This window comes from Pipra filicauda, unplaced genomic scaffold (assembly GCF_003945595.2).
Source record: "Pipra filicauda isolate LSUMZ 115617 unplaced genomic scaffold, ASM394559v2 scaffold126_size2276778_pilon, whole genome shotgun sequence".
Taxonomy (NCBI): domain Eukaryota; kingdom Metazoa; phylum Chordata; class Aves; order Passeriformes; family Pipridae; genus Pipra; species Pipra filicauda.
Window position 1 is genome coordinate 142,629 of NW_024103729.1, and position 23,865 is coordinate 166,493.

The 23,865-nt window shown below is 40.0% G+C and overlaps 1 long non-coding RNA gene across 1 annotated transcript in view; it reads right to left on the reverse strand.

Annotated features, from left to right (window-relative positions):
- Positions 1–14,903: 14,903 nt before the first annotated feature.
- Positions 14,904–23,865, reverse strand: part of LOC120324961 — a 63,881-nt gene continuing 54,919 nt past the window's right edge. The window contains exon 3 of the long non-coding RNA XR_005566699.1: positions 14,904–18,012. This is a non-coding gene — a long non-coding RNA (uncharacterized LOC120324961). The remainder of the gene's footprint in view (positions 18,013–23,865) is intronic.

The following is a 23,865-nucleotide window of genomic DNA, read 5'->3' on the forward strand; positions in this document are numbered from 1 at the left end:
ACATGTCCTGTGTGCTTCTTCTTTAAAGCAGTGGGAACCAACCTCTGCTTCTTACTGGACACTGAAAGAACAGCATCTTTCCATTTTCTCAATCGCTAGTGCAATGATTAGTAATAATTAGTGCAGGGATGAGAGGAGATGGAAACAATGGAAAAGAAACTACAAGCAAAATAAGGCTTACTTCAGATTGGAATAAATTAGCTGCTGGTGGAGGGAGATGGAGCAGATGGTCAGTCAGAGCAAGTCCTACAAAAAGCAGCACAAAGCCAACCGGACAGCTCACAGAAGAGGACCAACTCAGACTTCCAGGGCTGGAGAGACCCACACTATCCAATGCCTGGGCGGGCAGATATCTCAGAGCCCACCAAAAAGAAAACACACAGCCTACAGTAAACGTTTGGGCAGACTGCTAAAAAAAATAGCTAGAAGGCCAGCTAAGTATCAGCAGCTGTTTAGGTAAAACAAACTCTTAACTAAGCACCCACCACAAGATTCACCTCAAAAAAAACAAGAAACAGAGCATCTTATTTGTCCTTCAATCGCTGTTGGACCGAGAGACCAGACGAGTTAAGAATCTGTGTTTTGGTATGGTTGTAAAGTTTGGAACGGCCAAAAGAAAACAAGTTCAGCGGTCTCAGATCGTTTCCCAAAGGGCCTCTCATACCACTGCTGGCAAGAGCTGCCTTTCTCCTTGGCAGGCAGAGCTGAGACAAGGACAGAGTGGGTCTAGAGGTTGCCCACATTTTGCTGGATAATATTTTGTTAGCTCAGAAGACGCTGCAGGGATAATGAGGTGGGATTTGTATTTACTGTTACCCAGCCTCAGTTAAGGAAGGACTACAGCATCCAGGCAATTGCTTTAACTACCCCTTTTAAAAGCTAAACCAAAAACAGATTTTTCATTTTATTTTATTTTTAAACAAGACATGGCTCTATGAAGGACTAAATATGTTTTGAAGTGAGTCTTTTTGTTTTGCATAGAAAATTCACTGAATGTCATCTTTACCCCTTGTAAGTACAGAGTTCATGTTCAAAGAAACTTCCTGAGAAGTGTGAAGGCAGATGCTTTTTCTTTAATGCCACTTACTAAATTTTAGATCAAAATGCAGCAGATAATAGGTGCCTCCCACTAAATAAAACATGGATTGGGAAAAACAATTTTAAGTATGGCTGTAAAAACATAAGGTTTTTAGCAAAATTAGTTTTACTTTCAAAAACGCTTAAATTTTAAAAAGAAATGTGATTATTCTTAATTTTCCCTAGATACTAGATTATTATTACATGGACTTAGACCTGAAGATATTGCTAATTGTTGGTATATTCAAGGTTAACAGAACAGCTGCTGCTTCATGGTACAAACAGCATGTTTTCCCTCTACTCAGACTACTGTATAAAGTGTGCTTTAGACAGAAAGACCATAACAAGCTGAGCTAGGACGGTGTCCAAACGCAGCTCCTAACATGGACCACTGGTGAACTCTCAGCAGATTTTGATACACAAGGTCTTATCAGGGTATTCCTAAAGCAGAGTATCCAACAAAGGAAATCAATAATTTCGGGAGTTTTTCTCCCTGCTTGTTGCTGTTTCCTGTTAGGAGATATATCAGATCTCAGATAAAAGTGTTAGTAAGCCTAAATAACCTTTACAGGAAATGTAAAGTCATCCTGGCCTGAAGCTCTGGACCACATAAGGCAGAAAGGATTTATCTGCTTAACAGCCATCTATACCTACATCCTCGTATATGTGGCTTTTATTCCATATTTGATTTAAAGCACAAGCTAATTCTGGAGAGCCTGTATTTTCTCTACAGTTAAAACAAAACTTGCTGAAAACAAAACAATGCAAACAAAGCAGAAAAATATCATAACAGTATAACCATGGAAAGCTGAATCATCAACAGTCTTCTCATATTTTATTGTGATTTTTCAAAGTGCTAAGTTTCTCTATTAAAAAGACATGGAGATCTAGTTTTACAGCATATTTGAAACACAGAGAAAAATGTTACATGCTGGGCAACGAAATTGAATTTTTTTTATTCTTGAAAGAGACCTATCCATTTCATTCAGTTCTGCCATATTTTTAAGTAAAAAAACAATTGGAATCTACAAAAATATTTTGGTAAAATTCGTGAATATCTGCAGGGGTTCTGGAACTAAAAGTGATGTTTCTTCCAACCTTCACATGAATAACTCATCTGCTAGCCCTATTCTTATTTAGCACAAATGAAATAATAAGATGGAGACACAGAAAACAGTTTCTCTGCTCGTACAATACCTCATGCTTGTTGTAGGTCCATTAATACAAACCAGGCACTTTCTGTGTTAAAGACGGAAGTGACAGAGCAGCTATGTGTGCTTGTGGCTAAACGTTTACAGAAGACAGTCTTTGAGGAGATGTTGCTGTGTCATTACAAGTAGCTGCGTCCTGAAAAGCGCATTTCGGCAAGGCAAGTGAGCCAGAGGGAGGCGAAGGCAGGGGTGAGCAAACCAAAGCAGTACAGTAGTTTTAACCCTGGGGTTGCCCCCAGGGATGCAGCCAGGTGCCATGATTATAGCTGGTAAGGTAATGCTCCCAAGCCCACAAAGATCAACGAACAACATGACTTGCATGTTTCAGCCAGATATTTTTTTAATGAAAAAAAAATGAAGGGCGGTGCGAACTTTTCACAAGCCAAATATTAAACAGTCTGTATAGAAGCACCACTGCTGATTTCAAGAGAAATGTGGCAGTATAACACAGAGAAGACCTTAGGTCACCTTTTGCAAACTGTGTGTTTCAGGTCTTGAGAAGACTGAAATTGTGGGGTTTAGTCTTGCATCTTGATTATTCAAAATAAAAGCTGACCTTATCAACATTTCAGTTGAAAACATATATCACTCTGCCAAAAAACAAAGTTATTCCAAGTACACTTGCTAAAACAATCTTGAATATGTTATATATTTAGTCTTTTTAGTATTAGTTTTCCCTTTTCTCCAAATTTCTCTGAATTAGCCTTCTGCCTTATTTGGTCTCCTTCACAAAACTCAGCTGAAACATATTTTGAAGAAGCCACATGATTAGCATAACTTCCAATGGATGGGATGAAGCTTTACAACTATTAAAAAGATAAATTTGGCTAACATGACACCATGAAAATATCACTGCACCTAGGGTAGGTTGTGAAATAGAAAGCCAAAGGTTAAATGTCCTTCAGTGTGGTTACAGTAATGATACTAGGCTTTTGTCAGGATGTTTTAGATTGGTTTAGTGGATGAAAAAATTAAGAGTGGTTTACCCTCACCACCTCAGCTCCACCCACAAAATAGTTCAAATTAAGCAATGAAAAATTAAGCAAAATGTAAATTAAAAAAAATATCTATTTTCTGTGGTTTCTCAAGCTTCCAGTTTCTAGAAAAACTAACATTAACATATCATCATCCATAAAGACTGCACCATGCTGTGCTAGGTTTGTTTTTGTCACATCCCACCTTAAATTGTAAACCACCTTTGAGAGCAGCCTTTGTAACTCATTTTCAACAGGTCATCTAGGGCCAGACCAGGATTTGGCTTTTGCTTCTGAAAATTACATGTGAATATAATGCCATACAAATAAGGAAAAATGTAAATATTCACCATTTGCTGGAATATCCTCAGGTCAACCAATCTCTTGCTGCTTTGTGATTAGTGGTCTATTAATGTGCACTGTGGCTATATCATCTTGCTTTCCCATGGTGACATTATAAGCCTATTAAATGACTAAGGATATACATAAATGTTCGGGGTGGAGGAGGAAGGCATTAAAACACAAAGAGGAATAAACTTCTTTTCTTTTTTTTTTTGCTCCTGTTCTCTGTGATGATATGTTTTTATTTCTCACTGTATCTCATGTCCCTCACTCTTTAACAAAGTCTCTGGGCAGCCAGAACAAGCATCCATTGCAATAAGTCTCTTGAAGACTCGTCTTTTGGTTTGGCTATATTCTATCCAGAGGACACTTTCTGTAAGGAAGGTCTGCTCTATATCTCAGAGTGCCTGAGACCTCTTTCCTTTCCATGTAGCACCACAAAGATCTCTTGGATTTGTAGAAAATGTTGGATTCTGACCCGCACTTCCAAACCCTTGTGCTATGCACTCACATTCGTGTGTTATCATACCTTCTTCCTGGCTATCTTGGCCATATCACACATACAGCTGGATAGCTGCCAAGGGGGGTTGTACTCTGAGCTCGTGGTCTGCCATGATCTTGTCTCAGCCCTGCTGAAATACACGATCCACTGCACACAGACGGGGTCCACCACCCTTATTGGCACATTAAAATTTAAAACTGAGTAATTCAGACTGCAAAGGGACATCAGCTGAAAGGGACATCAAGAGGTCTCTAGTCCACATCCCAGCTCAAAGAAGTAGCAGTTACCAGGTTGCCTCAGAATTTTTTCCAGTCGCATCTTGGAAACATCCTGGGGCAACACCACCCCTCTGGTCAATCTGTTCCAATGGTTAACTGTTCTCAAAAGGTAGAAGATTTTTCCTTGTACTAAGCGATCCCTGACACCCTCCAGAAATCTGACTATCAACCTTCCATCAGATGTCATCAAGCTTGAAGTCAGCCCTAAGAACCAGAGTCTGGGATACAAAGACTTCCATGACTTGTTTAAAGGAGGCTCCATTCACAACTTCACCATGACTGTTTGGTCTGCAACTTACTACCACCATGATGGCACCCTCATTGCCCTCTCTTCTCCTCCTGACCCTCAAGCTGTCACCCAATCTGTTGCCCATCCCACAGAGGATATCTGTTCACCTGACACATTGCTTCCCATCAAGGTAAACCCCTGTCCTGGTGCTCATTCTGAAGAGCTTGTGAGCATCCATCACATCGCTGCACCTACGCAACTTCTCCATCACGCCTCAGCCATTCCAACAATGGTGAAGCTCTGTGACTACACACAAAGCTCTGGTTCCTCCAGCTTGACCAATACACTCTCTGGGCACTAAATTTCTTCTTCAAAGCACTCTTCAGTTCACCACTCGTGATTTTCCATAGGGTTTCACTATAACTCACTTGTTAAGGCCTTGGGATTTTTTGCTAGGCAATAGACAGTGTAAGAGAGGGAGGTATCATTTAGGTTTCCTACTGCCTCTCCAGGAAAGCTCCTCTTGTGCCACAAGCAAAGTTCAAAGCTCCTATTCCAAGAAAGAACCCTGCCAGGGTGGCACTTGGAAAGCAACTGTGCATCTCTTTGCCATTTTAGCTGGTATCTGAGCAGTAGTTTTCTCTGTGTCCCTGTGAGGCATAAAATCTAAGCATGCAAATGGAAACCAGAATATGATCATTGCTAATTTATGAAATCTGAGTTATTATAAACAATGCACATTTCCCATTAATCTCAAAGAAAATATGTTTTGTGTTAGAAAATCAGAGTAATTCACAGTTTCTGGGGCAGCAAATTTATGGAATTGAAATATAATTTGAATTCCTGTAGGGTTTATCAGATATAATCTTCACAATTCATTTAGTTAAAGTCACATTTTCTTGTTTTAACTCTCTTATTGGATGACTAAATTATGATGTATAGTAAATTAGCCTTTAATCACTAAAAGCTGTGTTCAGACACTGTGCTATTCTGCAAGTGCTAGCCAGGAGGGAAGAGCTTTGTTTTTGTTAGGTGGGACCTTCCTGTGGAAAGCAGCCTCTTCCATAGCAGTAGCATGCCATTCAATTTAGGCAAGCAAGGGTTTGCCCTTATATAGCCTTGGAAATACCTAAATACAGCACTGTGCTATGAATCTGCTTGAAAGGGAAACCTCAAATTCCTAGCTTGGAAATCCTGACTTCCATCTGTCATATCCTGGTAAAGGCGGGTATCTTTTCAGGTTCTCCCTTCTATAATGTGGAAGGTATTTATTAGATTTTTCAGAATTAATCTAGCCCAGAGCTGGTTTAATAGTGTCATATTCTGCTAATTATACAGTCTTAACAGTCGATGTTCCTGGCTGTGAAATGTACCCATCCTCAACATCTCCATTTGATGGACTTACTTGATGTTTTGGATGCTGCTGTTCAGACCCATCTGCTTGAATGGCATTATGCCCACTCATCAATTGGTTGGACCTTTTCATTACAATATAGATGTCTATCATTTATGAGTTTATGCTAGTTTTCCAGCTACCATTAGACTCAACAGCTACGTAGTGCTTTATGGAAAGCAAAAGGCACAAAAGGACCTGAAATCTGGTTTCATTAACAATGAAAATATTACAAATTGAGGTAGATGTATATTACATCATTCATTGTGAACAATTTATCAGCTATATTCATCCCTTTTTCTTTCTGTTTTGAAAGAAAATTCATGCACAGACGATTTTTCCCCTAGTCTCTTCTTCACTGACTCAGCAGTAAATATGTAAACAACTGCATAGCTTTCAGAGTTCAACCGCCAGGTATCTGTAACTGTTTCATCACGTATTTTTTTAAATTCACATTCTGCTGTTTGTTTAGGCAGACCGCAAGAAGGGAAGTTGTGAAAATGAATAAATAATTAACGTCTAATAATGAGTAATTGGTTACAAGGTATGATCTTCAGGCCAATAGGCGAAAATCTGGACCTTCAGCTAAAGAATACTTGTTCCGGAATATTACCTTCAGGACAATCCTGCCTAAATAAGCATTTAGAGACAGAAAGAGGGATGACTGTAGTCAAACTACACAGCCACTTGGGACTTTAATTCAAGTTTATGAACTTCATTAAAGACAATTTACAACATCTGTGGACATTTTCAGTGTTTTTGCAGATTTCATTTTACTTTATTTAAAACTAGGCCCCGCTTTTTCTAAATGAAGGATCAAAATTTTCTATCAACATCATGTGTTATGTTAAGTGGTAACCAAATATAAATCTTAAGACAAAATGGTGGTATGGAATAAACTAATAAAAGCAAAGCAACCAGACAGATATTATTACTGAGATTCTTTTAGATGTTCCCACATTATTTTCAGTGGTGACATAATTCAGAAGTCTTTAAATAGCTGTTTTCTCCCCTTTTTGTTACCTGACAAAATAGCAGCACCAAGAAAGGTATTTCAGACAGTGTCTGTGTTGCATCACAAATTTAACAAAATCCTTTCAAGAATATTTTAAGATAGACAGCCCCACATTTTTTAGAGGAAATAGCAGTGTATAGATAAGGGGAGACTGTATATAAAATCAAAAAATGGGGTAAGAAAAAGGACTTCTGAATTGTGATCCACTTCCTTTCATGTTTGTCAACAGCATTATGTTAGCACTCCGTTGCTTGGTTTTTAAAGCCTGGTGTTACTCCTGATGTTCATGGAGAAATCACTTTCATGTCACCAGATAGGTCTGCTCAGTAGCCTCTAGTCTTATCCTTTCCACTTTATTTTTTTTTCTACAGAAACACGTGGAACATATTTTAACCAGCACTTCACTGGGAATTTTTTTATTAAAGGTCCCATGCCCCATGCTCAGGCGATGGGGTAAAGCCCAAAAGTAGGTACCCGGTGCCACGTGTGACACCAGGTACACCCAGCTCACAAGCTGGGGAGTGGTGGTGTCTGTCCTCACACGGCAAAGTCACACAGGACCTGATCAATGTGCTGGGGGGTGCTTGTGACTGTAGCTTGTCAGATACTGTCAGCTGCCATCTCATGCGTGTGTGTGTCATGAGTAATGAACGTGCTCGCTTTGCTCTTTCTCCCCCCGTGCAGACATGGGGAGGATGCAGGCTATTGTTTGCTGTTCCTCCCCAGGAGCTATGTCAGTGTGCACTGAAACTATTTCACAAGTGGTTATGGACTGATTTTCTGACTGGAGAATACTTTCACCAAGGGTATGTTTTGTGGGTTACGGCCAGGGAATTATCCTTCCCCCAGTCAGAAAGTCGGTCTTGAGCTGCCACAGAATTCCAGAAATGCTGGTTTTGGGGAACAGTCTGTCTAAAAATGATGACATCGTCTTCTCTGGAAAGTCCTCTCTGTGCTGAGATACTACTGAAGAAGGAACACTGATTTCTTGCTTACACTTAATCAGACTTGTTGACATTTAGATGGAGGGAAAAAAAAAAGGCTCCCCTGAATATATTAACAGTGTAGAAAAGAAAGATATAGATTACATGGGCCCTCTATAGAAGCAAATCTTGCATGAAATTCTTGTCATTTGATTAATATCTCAAATCAAAAGTCTTACCACATTGCAATCTGGGAATCAAGCCAGCTTAGAAACTAAAACATATATTTTCAGTATAACTGTGTTCATAATGACAGGACCACATGGTCACAGCTTCAAATTAAATAAAATCTGTCTCTTGCTGTCCTATTTCTAGGACACCGGGCAGTACCTTTCAAAACAAGACAAACCACATCAGCTCGTAGAAAGAAAGATACTCTTTGAGAGAGCTGGTGATGGAGGCCTGTACAGTGCTGGACGCTGGAGTACAGAGAGGTTCCTGTGGGATTTCCACCTGGTGGGGCGGTAAATCCAACAATTTTTCACTTCTGCAAACACTGCATCACCTTTGCTTAGCCATTCTTTTTTTGATGGATGTGTGCTAGTCTGTCTTACTAGAAAAACCAAGTCTCATCAACTCATTACATACTTGTACAACACTGCACTAAACCTGTACAACACGTTGCTAACACCCCACCTCTAAGCATTCACCTTGCAGCTAGGCCTGCAGCTACCATAGATTTCTTTTGCCAAAATGACACCCTTATTTCAGTAAAAATTTCTTTATCTATCAAGCCTCATGCACTTTGGCACCATTAACAATGATGTTATTTAAGCACTGCTTCAGGAAAAGAGAAACAGAGGAGCTGTGAACCTCTGCTCCCTCTCCCCCTGCACACCCACTCCAGCAACCTCCCCTGGCCAGCAGCAGCATTTCTGGGCAGCCCAGGATCACATATTGAGGTTTGTGCTAGATGCTGTTCAAACACAGAGAGATGTCCCTTTCTGCAAAATGCTTATCCTGCTCATAATCACAGCAAACTTGGAATTTCTTTCATATTCTCCTAGTGGTGTTTTATTCTAGCAGGAATTAGTTCAGTAACTCAGAGAGCTGTATGAAGGACAACAAGGGGTACATTTGAAGCACCAAAATCTTAGATTTTAAACTATTCTGCAAATATAGGCCTGCGTAGTGAAAAAATATTGCTTTAAGTAAACATTCCAAAATGAGAAAAACCTAGACATTATAGGAATTTTTTGCTTATTTAACTTTATGTAAAGTATGAAAATTAATGTGACATGTGGATAACTTCTTCTCTCCACAATGTGCTTTACAAGTCATAGATTCTATATGATGTTGCTGTTGCTATAGTAACTCTTTTTTACGGCATGGCAAATGCTCATACAAAACCTTTTGACTTTTAGTAAGAAAATTTGTATTCTCAAAATGTTTTCAAGTAAAGTTGATGACCTAAAAATAATAGATTCATTGTCTTTCCCTTCTCCCATCTCTCTCAGCTAGATGTAAGCAATTAAAATTATGCTTCCTTGATCAAAGACTTACTCTGTGATCTAAAGAGTGATTTCACCTCAAAACTACATTTTATGCAATCCAGTAACTTCGAGTAAACACAAATGAGGCTTCATATGTTAACTACTGTAGTAGATTTCCCTCTTTTTTTGCTTTCCCTCTTTTTTTTTGTTTTGTTTAAAGGTGATTAATTACTCAAATGCAGTGTGAACCATTCACTTAATACACGGTGTGTAAGCTCAATCCTTTTTATCTTCTCTGTTTTGAACACCCAACTGGCCAATTTTACCCCACTGAACTAATGCAAAACAAAACAAAACCAAAAAAAAAAAAAACAAAACCTCAATGGCACACACTCTGGATAAATACCTCTACACTGTACATTTGCCAAGAGAGCTTCTAAGATCAGCTCTGTAAATGTCATGATCCTTAATGCTATTGTGGTATAACTGAAGAGCGTTCCTTGAGCCCATTTGGCTGGGCTGACTAGCGCACTTTGTTTTCCCAGGAGAAGAAAGCAGAGTAGTAAACCATTTTTGCAGAATGTCATTCTCCCACAACAGTTTATGAAAGAAACATCTGTGACAAGAATCTTTAATGCTTTTCTCAAAGCCAAGCTGACAGTAAAAGAGCATTGCTAAAAGTGGCAAATCAATCCCATTCCACTCCTTCTAGAGCAGGACACCTAATTTGCTATGTATCACATGTATTTTCTTCGCATGTGCTGAGAGGCTGTGACATTGATGTGGTGGCTGTCGTCCAAGCTTCTGTTGAATAAACACTTTGGCCATATAGCAGGCACACTGGCATGTTTAGCAATGTCTGCTGTCCAGTGTAAGTTTACTTCACCTCAGGGAAAATTTGTTTAATTTGCAGATTGCAATGTGGGGATATAAACAGTATCTTTGAAGGCTGATTTGAAAACCCTACATCATCATACAGAGTGCACTCTGTAGTTTTCGGGGGATTTTTAAACTTGGCTTGCTTAGTGTAGTGTGAGGGGTTTTGTACTACCTGGAAACACAGACAGATGAGACAGAAGAAAGTAACAACAAATACAGTTCAGCAGATAAAAATTATTTCATTACTGGGCTCGTGTTGATTTTGGTATAAAAATAAGATGATTTAGCTGAAACCAGCCTCACAAAAAGTATCTAGATCAGAGAGAATAACTTTTATATTCAGTTAGTTAAACATCTGAAAGCTTTTACTGACATTAGACAATGAATCAAAGCTCTGGTGAGTGGTGTGCTGAGGAAACTTAAGGCTCAGCTGTGAATCAGAAGGATCTTTCTTAAGTTACTGTTGTTTTTTAAAAGATGTAGCACTACTGAAAGTTTTGATTATCCCCAAATAATAGTAAATCCTTAAATAAACTTCTGATGTCTGTAAGATTTAAATGAATGTATTTTCAAGCTTTTTGCAAAGGAAAATAATGTAGAAAGAGGACCACAACTTTTGGCATGGCTCATAGCTCCACAGTGTTCCTCTTTCATGTAAGGGTGTTAAAAGTAATGCCTCTTTTGTCACCCTTTCCAGCACGAGCACATGGGCCCAGCCATGTAGTTTTTCAGCACTATCAGATCTCCCCCTGAATCCCATGGGAGTTTTGGCTGAGGCTGGAGGTCACAGTGTAATGAGATGGATCTAGATAATGAATTGACAACTCCAAGAGCCTTTCCTGGTAAAGAGATGGGTATCCCCAGATATGAATGCTGAGTGAGATTAAAGGCTGGAATGACATGGGCTGTAGTGAAAACAGCCATGGTGCATAAAAATGGCAGATGGTTGGTACCTCATTGCCAGGGGAAAATTGGTAAAACTGCTGGGACAGAAACTTAGAACCCAATTTTTTCACTTAAAATAAGGGAGCCCTAGAGAGGGCAGCCATAAGTATTTCTTATTTATAGAGGGCTTTCTGAATTCAAGTTCTGGCATTGTAGCTGTTGTGTGTTATAAAGTTGAAAAAGTTCCGAGTTCCAGAAAAAGTCTATTTATTCCACTAGTTGCCATGGATAACACTTGTTTGTATACATCTTTAAAGCCAAAGAAGTGGGACTGCATAAATAGAGGGACTGGAATTCAGAATACTTTCCAAACAGATGTAATTGGCATCTCCATAATTGTTCAATTAGTGGCACTTGATCGGATAACCAAGCTCGTCTAAGTCCTCCTGAATGCCCCCATGACTTGTAAGTCAGCTCAGTGACTTATGGGCAGAGTGAAAAGGTGTGGAGGAAACTCCAGCACTAAAGACATTTAGAATAATTGATCATTCACAGCACAACAGAGAGAAGGAAGACAGACTCACCCTGAGGCTGTGAGAATGGAAAGCAAGGGTGGTTTCCAGAGAAAAAGGTGGACCTGAAAGATTTAATCCCAACGAGAACAAGCCACCTGCTCTGCCACATGCATTTCCTCCTCATTCCTCTTACCACTTGCCTTATGCAGGGGAGAAGGATTTCATGCCTTCGGGAAGAAGAAGACTCAGTTCTGCTCTCCTTTTTTTCAGAAAGAAAGTGCCTCCACACAGTGAGAAATGTCCCTTGCAATTTTCAAGCTCATTTGAACTTGAAAATACTCTCATTTGACTTCAATGGGACAACTCTTCAGTAGGGCACGCTTGGCTGGGCTGGATGCTCGTTGAGAAAACCAGTCTGCAACCACCTGTCGGCTGCCGGGTCCTTTTGTGAACATTCAGCTCTTTGAGAACAGGACTCTATTTCTGCATCTGTACAGCTCTGAGCACATTCTATCCTAGTGGAAGTGTGGAGCTTTAGACACTACCCAAAACATGTGAATTTTTTTAAACATTGCAATAGATGCATTAACAAACAGGCAAGTAAACAAATCCCTGCCAAGTCTACCCTGAGCCCTGAATTTGCCCAGAGTACAATATAAACAGGTAGTTTGAACACTGCTGGGATTTTTAAAGGAAATATACATGATGCAGTAGATAACAAACTGCTTTTTTTAACTTGTTCTTTGTTTCCTTTTGTGTGCCCCTGCTCCCATATAGTCGATATCCCAAACATCAAAACACAATTTCATTTTATTTTTGTGAGTTCATTTACTTACACTCAAAGGCTTTTGTTACAAAGAACAAAGCACATGTGTCTAACAGTTTGACCCTTCCTCCATCCTTCCCTAGGGGTTGCAATTAAACTTTCATTTAAGTAGTCATTTGGTGTGTGGGATACTATGCTAAAATACCTTGAATCACTGGTTTTTGTAAGGCCCCCAGCTGCTCTATCTGCAGCACCCAGTGACTCTTCTGATCACGTTGGGAAGACTTTGCTAATGTTGGGTATGCTTGGGAGGACTGATTATTTAGATAGAAGAAATGAAAATAGAGAAAGGATTCTTTCTAGGGAAAGGCACTGACTGCAAAGGACAACTGGAGTGTTTATTATGTGTCTATTTCTTGCCCATCATTTTGTTTCTGCTGTGGGAATACATCAAAATATTGGCTTCCTGTGAATAAGGCACTTATTCATGACTTAGGACCTTGTAAATTCCATATGTGATTGTGTAAAAATGTCCTTGTGTTTCCCAAGCTCATTCTAGATTTTTATGTGTGCCAGCATGTTCTCCCTGCCCCTGCTCCTATACCACTCTACATCCACAGATATGGAAAATTTGTCTTCCTAAAAAAAATTGATTTTGAAAAACAACGGTTGACTGATAGGAAAAGAGGTGGAAAGTCTCTTGTTACCACCTATACCACCTCTTGTCCCCTTGTCTTTGTCATAATTTTCCATATTTTGAAAGAAACAATGGTCATATTTATTCCTGAGTGATTCTGGAGTTGTTCGTCTTCCCTCCCCTCCCTTGCCCAGTTGGCTGGTTTTCTTTCTCATCTCATTAATTTCCTTGAAAGCATTCACACCAGAGGGGCTTCATCCACTAGTCTGTGGTTGCAAACCAGATTCTTTCAGAGAAAATGGAGAAAACTAAGCCTATAGCCGTGCTCCACCACCAAAGTGATACTTGAAAAACAACCAGGAGGACTGCACCATCAGCCAGTCTTCCAGTGTACAGCTAATACATCCCTTACAGAAAGTTTTACATCACATGTGCAGTGGAGGCATTCAACCCAGAGGTCCAAACTCTATTTAATTAAAAATAAGTCCTGTGAACCACATGAAATGAAGCTGTAAGGAGCCTAAGCACGTATCAATCCAGTTTACAAGATCTGTTTCTATTGCATTGAATTGCAGGCTCATGTAATGTATATATTACATCTAAAGTCTGCCAAGTCTGCAGCCTCCCTTTCAGCTGGATTACTAACAACTTCTGTCTTCTCTAAGGCTATTTTCACAAAGTTTGAAACTTTCGTCTCTACGGGTTCACAGTTTCTGGACGGATGAAAGACCAGTATTATCACACAAGCTGCATTTCCTCAGAAAACTAGCTAAAACCTCTGCCATTCATATTGAGATATAAATCCATGTCTTCACAGCATTATCAATAACAGTTTTTCTCAATTATGCCAAAATGTTTTTTCATTGACATTGTAGTTGTTGGCTCATGTGTTTCCACCAAATGTGCACTCTAGAACTAAACTGAAACTGAATTTAGAATTTTCTAAACTTTAGGGGGCAGGAGCAGTCATTTGAATCTTGTATGTGCATTTCATGAAGGGCTTAGTCAAAACTCAATCAATTCCCACCTCGCCAAGTTTAGAAAGGGATTTCAATCCAGTACCAGATTTGGATCTGAATTTTGTGCCTGGGGGCTCATTTCTGTTATCAATTAGTAGTTGCTCTTGTGATGTATCAAAAGGCAGTAGCATATAGGCTGTTGTTTAGAGATGTACATAATGTAGCTTTAAATTTCATTGGGAAACTAAACAAAACCTCTGGCCTTAGGGCTGCATGTTCAAATGCTACAGTCCCATAGTGCATTACACCAGTCAACACTTCTTTTCAAATACCACCCGCATAACAATTAACCTCACTTCAACCTTGAGGTCTCTGATTAGTGATGGCCTATTGTTTAAGTTCCATTAACATAGCCCCTGTGTTGCCCTATTCTCACTCAAATGGACTAATCAAATCAGTCACCAAGGACTTAAGCTCAGAGTCCAACTTCTTTAGTAAGCAGCTATTTTCAATTTAAGTAGAATGGTGAATGTCATCAACACAGTCACAATTAGTATAGTTCTGACATGGAAAACATTCTTAATGATCCCAAATTTGTGAAATATCAAGGGCCTCAGCAACTTGCAATATGAGAATTTCTATGTATACTAGAAAAATTACAATATCAATAGGGTAGTCAATGCATTACCTTATATCAGACAAGTCTCTGAAAGGACAGAACCTCAATCAGATTCCATTTAATTTCAAGAAACAAATGCTGTTTTGAACGAGTAGAAATAAAAACACATTACAGCATTTTTAAAATTATATTTTTAACTACCCACATCATATTTATTATGCAAAAAAAAAGGAAAGCATTGTTTATTTTTCCAAATCTAGTTACAAAGTTGTTATTCTTGACATTCTCTTACTTGGATTGCACAACTATGTTTTCATTCACATTAGCTGATACTTGCTCTATGAATCATTTAGAATTAAAAATGGTCTAGAATTATTTCTTTGGATTATTTTTAACACTGTCTTCTATTTCTGTCAAGGTAATGGATGATTCAACAAAAACTCTAAGAAGATACAGTGGAAAAGTCATGGAAAATACACGCTGAAATTCACCAGTAGAATTCAGGGCCAAATTTTCAATGGGCCAATATACATGTAATGAGAGTTATTGCCTACTTATCAGCATAGATACCCACTGTGCACAGTCAAGAAATTCTTTTATTTTCATGCACATGCAGTTACTGCATGAGCAACACATACATTTTCCAGCCATTCAGATCTTACTTCCCTTTGAACACACAGCAAAAGTCAAAGTGGGAAGCCTCTGGCCATGGAACAGGACATTGAGGACACCAAGGACTTTAAAAATGGAGCCTGTGTGGCAGATAAGATTTTGCTGTGATTGTAACTGGTAATTCCTACCTAATGGAAAAGAAACTTTTTTTTCCTTTTTCTCTTGTCATCTTGATTTCTTGTCAAACTGCATCCACTTTCTCAGATCTAACACTTTTTCAGATCATGATGGAATCATGCTCTCTCATCTCCTCAGAATATGATGAAGTTTCTAGGTAATGTTCAGATATAGCTTTCCTTTTATGATCAGCTAGAACATTGTACACAGAATAAACATTGCCAGACACATTAAATGTTTTATTTCTCTGCTTCAGAGAATGAAATTTGGCAGAAATATTCCCTAATTTAAATCCAGCTTTTGTCTGCCTCATTGCTTTACACACCATGTAGTGAAAGAACTGGCTTCACACTGCTCCCACACCACCAGTCCATCTGACTGACAATAGATCCAATCTGCATTACATGGGAGGCCATGTGAGCCGCCTATTCTGCTCCTCCATCTCCACCGACAGCTGGAACCGGACTTGGAGCAAATACCAAGAGAATTTGCATGGTAGTCCATTTGGAGCACATATGCTATAAATTCACCATTGCTGCAAAATGGCAAGCCATGGGCCTCATCCACACAGAAGTTACATGAATTTAAATTAAAACCAATTTAGTCTAAACCAGAATGAACTTCTGTGTGAACACTCGTAATAGTTTAAAATCTCGCTTCAGTTTATCCAGCAGACAGTTAACCAAATGCAAGAGAAGCACAGACATTGCCAAGCAGTCTCCATCTTTAACTGAAGCCACTTTAAACCCCACCTTTAGCCCCTTTGCTGGCAGGGGCTCTGCTGTATTGGCTGGGGCTGTTCAATCGTACCTGTCATTCAGAACTGGGGGGGATTCTTCAGCAGTCCTTCTATTCTTGCTTGTGTTACCCACAGTCAATCATTGCCTCTTCTCTGGAGGACTCCAGAAGTGGCACCACACACTGACCAGCGCTGGATCAGGTTTGATCCTTCCAGTCCATCAGTGAAGGCACTGAGGCAGCAGCTTCTGGAGTGGCAAAAGCTACACACATTCTCCAGCCATTGTTTTGGCAACGTTACCCCTGGGCACCGACCCCCTGTCTGCACTGCCTCCTGTTGCTCTTTTGTTCAAGAGAAAACTTGTCCTTTAGAGGCTGATTATTAGTTTTCTTTTCTCTTCGGCTCCCCCGAATCTCCCTTTAACTGGATCATCACGAGTTTTAGGAGAGTTACCCCTTTCTAAAGAAAACAAAGCAGAATAAACAACCTCTTCCCAGTCCCTGCCAGAGCTCTCTTCTTTTCACCCACATCCATTTTCTCCCCCCAAAAAAATGAAAGGACGGGGAGAAAAAGACAGCTCCTTCCCTCCCCCCACAACGAAACAACAAAGAGCACAAACAAAATTAAAATTAGGCATTTAAGCTGATTTTCACCACTTAACTTTTGACATGTTTTTGCATATTTCGTTCAAGTCCACTCTGAAGACTCAGCCAGTGAAACCCACTGTATCCAGTGACGTCTCCAAGCCTTTTTGCATAACTTCTGTGGAACAGCCCATGTGTTGTTTGGAGTGGCAAAGGCATCTTTCTGCTAATGTGGAATTCGGAGGTTATGACACAACAAAGTATCTGTCCCTTTGAGGAGAAATCAAGGGTGAAACACATAATTTTTCAACTTTATGTAACTCTGAAAGTATTTTGGTTCTGATACCTCCAAACTCACTCTGCAAAAGGATCTCCAGGTGGATGATTTATTAGAAGTTAAAGCCGTTGCCCAAAAGTTCTGTTCTTTTTTATGCCCACGTAGCATCGGTTCAGCTTCATTGTCTTGCTTTGAGAAGTAATTGTTTTTTCTCTCCAGAAATATATTTTTCTTCCAGTAAGTCTGCATCATATTCATCATCTGGAACGTATTGGGAGCGCTGCACTGGGCTCTGCTTGCAGCTGCTCCCAATCATAACCGATGCGCTCAGAGCCGACCTGCAGAATACCCAGCAGGCGAGGGTGGGACTGTGTGCTCCGGCACCGCTCCTCCTTCCCGTGGTTGCACCCGCGCTCCGGGGACTTTGCCGCTCTCTACTTCATTTCCAGGTGTAATTCAAAATGGCATTTTTGATCCACGAAGCCATTCAAGGTTTAAGAGCTTGTATTTCTTTGAGACTGCTTCTCTGTTTCAACATTGTGCTTCACCTGGCAGCCAAGATTGGCTGCAGTTGCATGAGATGAATAGCAATGTTGACTCTGTAAAATACATGAGAGTTTGTAGAATGACAGCCCGTTCTCAGTGGATATACAGCATAGGAGTAATAGAAAGATGGGGAGTGTCTTGTTTCACAGAGGAGAAAAGAAGGGCTTTTTTTCATTTGAAAAAAATAAGATTCTCGGGTTTTTTTGTAAAAATATCATGAAATGAAAGCACTCCCCTGCAAATATTCTGTAGTAGAACTGCTAAGAAATGACTTGTAAATTACTTGTGCCCATATCTGTATCGTGGGGTTTTCCAGTAGTAATATCTTTTCCTTAGAAGCTGTTAGGTGTTTTATTGGTCTTACTTAGATTTGGAAAATCCTGAAAAAAAACAAAAAACCACATATACATGAAAATCATGAGATATTGTCACCATAGGAAATCATGCAAATAGAATATTGGCTGCTGGAAACAGAAAATTAGAATTTACTTTAATAAAGGAATAAATTTCATACAACAAAAAGAAAGCATACAGCATGTGCTAGTCAGATGGCTGCACATTTTTTCTCTAAGACCTGTTCCCTAGGTCCAGAAGAAGTCTTCTGCACCAGTCTACGCAGATGCCATGAGATAAGGGTATGCCTTCATGGCTTTGCAATCATCCAGGTTCTCTTGGGATTTATCTCTGATTTTATAGCCTACCTGACCGAGGCAAGGCACAGGTGTTGTTATAGTATAGTCAAAAGACATCTCCTTCTCTGTAAGCTGTGCCTGCTACCTCCAACTAACACCCCTTTTCCTTTTCCAAGGAGCACCCAAGCCTCTCCACATGCCCTCATTCCCTCTCCTCCATTCCCACCTTCCCACATGCTCACCTGGAGGTCTCTCACCTTTTTTTGCTGATGTGGCAGCCAGACAAGACTCCTATTTAAACTATGAGAAAACTAATTTTCTCTGACTTAACCAAAGTAACCATGTTGAGCTTAAATTAGCAGGCTTAGTTATAAAATACATAATATTGTTGACAGTTGTGATTTTGCAGCAGGTCAAGAAATATGTTGTCATTTCCCTATAGATGGAAGGTCTTCATTACTCTGTTTTCTTCACCTAAAAGAAAAACTCCTGGCTGTAAGGAAAAGGTTGAGTAGAGGACTTAAGGGCGTTTCAGAATTAGAGGACAAATGGAAAACCAATAGCTTTATCTAATTCTTTTTCTTAAACAAAACCCTTTTAAACTAAAATTTTATGCTTGATATGGTGGTAACAAGCTGTCATGTTACTTCTCTTGGAGTCATGTTTGGAATTGACCAAATTGCTTCTATCCCTGTGTAAGAGATGGTTCAACCCCCTGTGCTGTATAACAAGCTGTACCCATTGCAATAGTTTCAGCTGCATTAAATCAGCTCAGTAAAGATAACTCAATGTAAGGAAACACCATTTTTCCTCCCTTAGATGAGACTTGAGTGGAAAGGGATAGCAAACCCCCAGTACTACATACAGCAAGTGGATAGGAAACCATCTGCTCCACCGTTGCCGGCTTTTCTGAGCCAGGGGACCCGAGAGATGCCCCAGGTTCCTCAGCAGCAGTTGCTAAGGAAACATTTTAGGGAACCTTTTTCATAAATTCATAGTAATCTCCATTTCTCAAATGTCAAGGCTAATGACTCACCCTTTGATTGCAAATGGGATTTACTACCACAGAATTGCTGGCAGCCTTCAAAGCTAAATTGTATTTGTCAGCATTTGAAGACTTTTAGTACGTTGGTTACCACTGCTCTCCTTGAGTGAGCAAAAAATGTAGATACATGAATATCTGGCAGAATTCCCTCAGAAATATTTCAACCCTTTCCTAAGTTTCCATACAAGAAAGAAGACAGGGACTGGTGTCTGCAGGTCTCCTACAACAGGGAATCCCCAAAGCAGAGCCTGCACATTAGGGGGTTTCTAGCCCGAGGTGCCAGCAGGCTCTCCTGGGGAGCACAGATCCCAACAGGGGGGAGTTGGAACCAGTTTAAATCTGTCTCTGGGTATGACCAGTAGAGACATACACCCTGCCTTTCCCCCCAGAGATTACTTCTGCTTGAAGGCAGCTGGATATGTCCACAGATTTTGTGCAAGTCACACATGAATCAGTGTCCTTGCTGATAATTTGCTATGCAAGTCTGCAGTTTTACCCCCCACGCATTTGGGATATCACCTGAAACGAGAGCAAGAACCTGACACTACATTACTTTGTGCCTTCACAATTCTTTTTCTGCCAAGTGCCAAGTTTGCAAATGCACCCTGAGACTTCCTTCTTCAAAGTATTTGAGAAGGTATCAACAAACCCAGACTTCAAGGACGATATCTACTGCTTTGAAGGCAACACATATTTAGAATGAGATTCTCTCTCAAGTGATACAGACCTCAGTGCAGATGGGTCTACTTCCAAGTTAAAAGCTTATAGCCCAGAATACAATTTAAAAAGTGGATACTTTAACACCTAGTGCTTTAAAAATACATAAAAGAACGTCAAAAAAATACAGAAATAACAACAAAGTTTCTGTAAGTTACTTTTTGTAAACACTTCATATTTATATAAATGCATAACATAAATCCATTTAAACATTGGTTCATATTGCATTTAAGAAATTTCTACTTAATATAAAAGTTACAGATACAATGTACTTTGAATGGATTCATTTTATAAATCACTGTGATTCATGGAAATCCTTTCTCCCTGGAATTACCAGTCACTGGTATATGGAGGATACCACTGATGAGATCCACAACTTTGTTGTCAGTAGCATTGCATTATTAGGGGACACATGTCATGATATAAAAGCAGTGTCCATCCATTTAGGAATATGCACTTAAAACATATAGAAATGCCTGCAGAGCAACACTTGAACATTATTTGGAAGTATTTCCTGGTCACCTTGAACACCATTGTCCAAAACAGGCAGATGGAGAAAACTCTCATCCAACTTTTGCTTTCTCGATCTGGGGAAAATATATCCCTCAACTGTGTTTTGTACCACTCTGCCTAGAGACAGACAATTTGGCTCTCCTGTTGGTCTGGTTACAGGATTTCACAGTGTAGATCTGCTCATTTTTCAGCTGGCATATTCAGCCAAATTGCCAGAATATACATGTCCCATCCCAGGACCAGGTGCTGGGAGAAGGCTCCACTCTAGAACTCTTTTTGCCTAGAATACAAAAAGAGGAATTACTGCCTCTGAGATGCTAACACTGGTGTTTCTAAGGCCATTTTTCTTCCTCCATTGATTGTTTTCTAATTCTATATCTTATCCTGATACTGTAAAACGAAGTACTGCAAGTGTAGAGGTGGACTTGGGCCATTCCCCCTTTGTTTCCAGCTGGCTCTATCTAAAATAACAGTTAAAAAATACACTTAGCTCAGAAAATAAGTCTCCAAAACTTGATTGAGAACATATGGCCCCAAAATGTAGATGAAAAATGAACAAACATCTGCATTTTCATACTGTTTACCAAATGCTGAAATCAAAGTCCAGTCTACACACCATTTCCTTTTTTGTAACCAAAAAGTCTTCTCAGTTATTACAGAATATAGCAAAAGTCTGACAGCATGTTATTTTAGTAATGCTGAGTTTTATCACTCACCTAATGATTATTTACATCATTTTCTAATTTAAAAAAAAATCCTAATCTGACTAGGAGGATCTGCCTTTTAGTTTTAGATTCATCAATACTTAAAATTCCTGCACCTGTATGCCTTTTTTTGTGTGAAGTAAACTGCCACGTGTAGCACTCTATGTACTATGGGGGCTCTGAAACACTCTGGCTGATCCTTTACTTGTAAACACCAAGATAATACCTGCACACTTAGGAACAATCGCATAGTTGCATGGAGACATAGTACATGTGATTGTGGTTTAACCTTTTAAAAGAACTGGGGTTTTGGTTCTATTAAAAAACAGAGATACAGACTCTGGGAGGTTATTTTATTCCCATATAGTAAATGTGAAATCCTGAGGACTTTGAAACATTCTGTAATTCAAATAAAGTTTTATTGTTTCCTGAAATGCAACAACCATTAGAACTTCATCTAGGTGGATTAACACTTTGTTGTCTTGCTTCTTAGAGCACTAATAACCTGATCTACCAGCACAATACACGTTCTTAATGTTCCCTGTTCAGTTGAAGACGGGAATTTCCTCCAATTTTGGCAACCGATATGCTGAGAGAAATGCTATTTAACTCACCACATAGCTGTAAATCTGCTTTGTAAATCTTGCACTTTTTGGAAGGCTTATTGCTAAAACTTTTGCTTCAGAAGCACATTTAAGGGGTTTAGATTTAATAAGGTTAAAAACCATCTGAGCATTTTGAGACTACAAAGAAATAATATATCTGTAGTGTCCCTTGCGATAGATTAGAGACAGGACTTGGTTGCGGTAATGAATATAAATGGGATTCTTTATTAAAGCCACTGGTCAGAAGCAGGACTGTAGCTCTGCTCTCCAGCTCCCAGGCTAACTGCACACAACCTATGCTTTCTAATAGCACCATGCAAGTCTATCCTAAATCCTGGCCTAGATTCAGCAGTTTTGGAAGGGATTGCCAAACTCCATGAAACCCAGTTACTTAAATTGTTCAGCAGTGGGTACGACTTCCAGAGCATCCTCTGCCAAGGCTTACACAATCCCTACATTCACATGCACGTGAATTAAACAATGAAATGGCTGGAGATTCTGCAACTGGGAATAGAAATATCCTCCATGCAAAAATCTTATTTTCCTTGCAAGTTTGAGGATAAAAATAGGTCTGGGACTTGAAAGCCTAGATATTTAATTTCTTTAATGCCATTTTAATTACAAAACTAACTTGAACAATAAATGTAAATATACAAGGGAAAGAGGAAGCCACCTCTCCATATGCTGTAGTCAGCATTATAGGCTTACTCCAGGTGTTGGGGGTTTTTTCATGGAGGGTGGACAAGGAAGTTAATGAATGTTTATGGTCTTTGTACTGAGCTCAGACTGTGCTAAAGCCATAGACCAGGGTGGTAATGGTTGATCATCTGGTCTGCTCAGGTCAGAGGAAAAAGGAACTGGGTCCCTGACCCTGAAAAGTCCACTCCAGTGGACGAAACTTTTTCTCTTCCTCTCCCTGCCAGGCTGAGGGAAGTCAAGGACTTGCAGCCTGCTGACTGGCAGACAGAGCAGAAATGTCCCATCCACCTCACAGTCTGGTTGCCCTCATCCTCACAGCCCAAGGTGCACAAGGACACATGTAGGGGCTGCAGTGAAGAGCTGGCAGAACCCTACAATGGAAGGGAGGGAGTGAAGGACAATGTTGGTTAGGTTGTGTGTGGAGGGTGTCTCCCCCCCCTCATTACCCCCTCCTCAAAGCTCATCGGCTCCTCTGACCTTCCTATTCCCTCTCTGCAGTCCCCAATCTGTCACCACGCTGCCCGCTGCCTCTGCTGCCCACCCGCCCCAGCCCAGTGCCCACCCTTGTGCTCCTGCTTCAGTTTGGCAGGCACAGCCCACACCCCCCTCACCCTCAGGGGCTGGGCTGCTGTTGAGACATTAAACCTGCAAGTGTGAGTCTCCTTTGAAACAGGTCCATGATGCTATTTTCTGATCACGCTCACCATTAGGGATGCTTTTAACCAAACAAGGTGCCTTTTCCTCATTTTTTGAGGAGTGGGGGAAGAATGCTTTCCCTGTGCTCAGATAAACCACCTGGGTTCCAGTATGAGGAGTATCTGCCAGAAACTCCAAGATCCCTCCATGGAAAATAGACTGCTAAAGTCAAACGCATTCAATTCTTCTTCAGAACTTCTCCAAAAAGGGCTGTGGCAGACATTCAGACTGTCACACAATTTCTCTCAAGGAGGGTTGTGGCCACCCTTGTGCCAGCACAAGGACAGACACAGCCACACATCTTCCTGAGGCAAATCTCCAGAGCCTTCCTCAGCAAGGGACTCAGTGGGTGGGGAGGTTATAGGAATGCTTGAGGGATTTAATATTACAAAATAGTGACATGATTATTTTCGGACTTATTTGACAAGGAGATGAAGACTATGGTTTTTGAAGCAGTGAGTGTGGTGGAAGACATTCAGAAGCCTTTTTACTTGTACAGTATTGATTATTGGTAGTAGGGTTATCCTACAAAAAAGAACAAAAACAAAACCAAGAACAAAACAAACAAACAAACAAAAAAAACCAACAAAACAAAACAAAACAAAAAAAAACAAACAAAAAA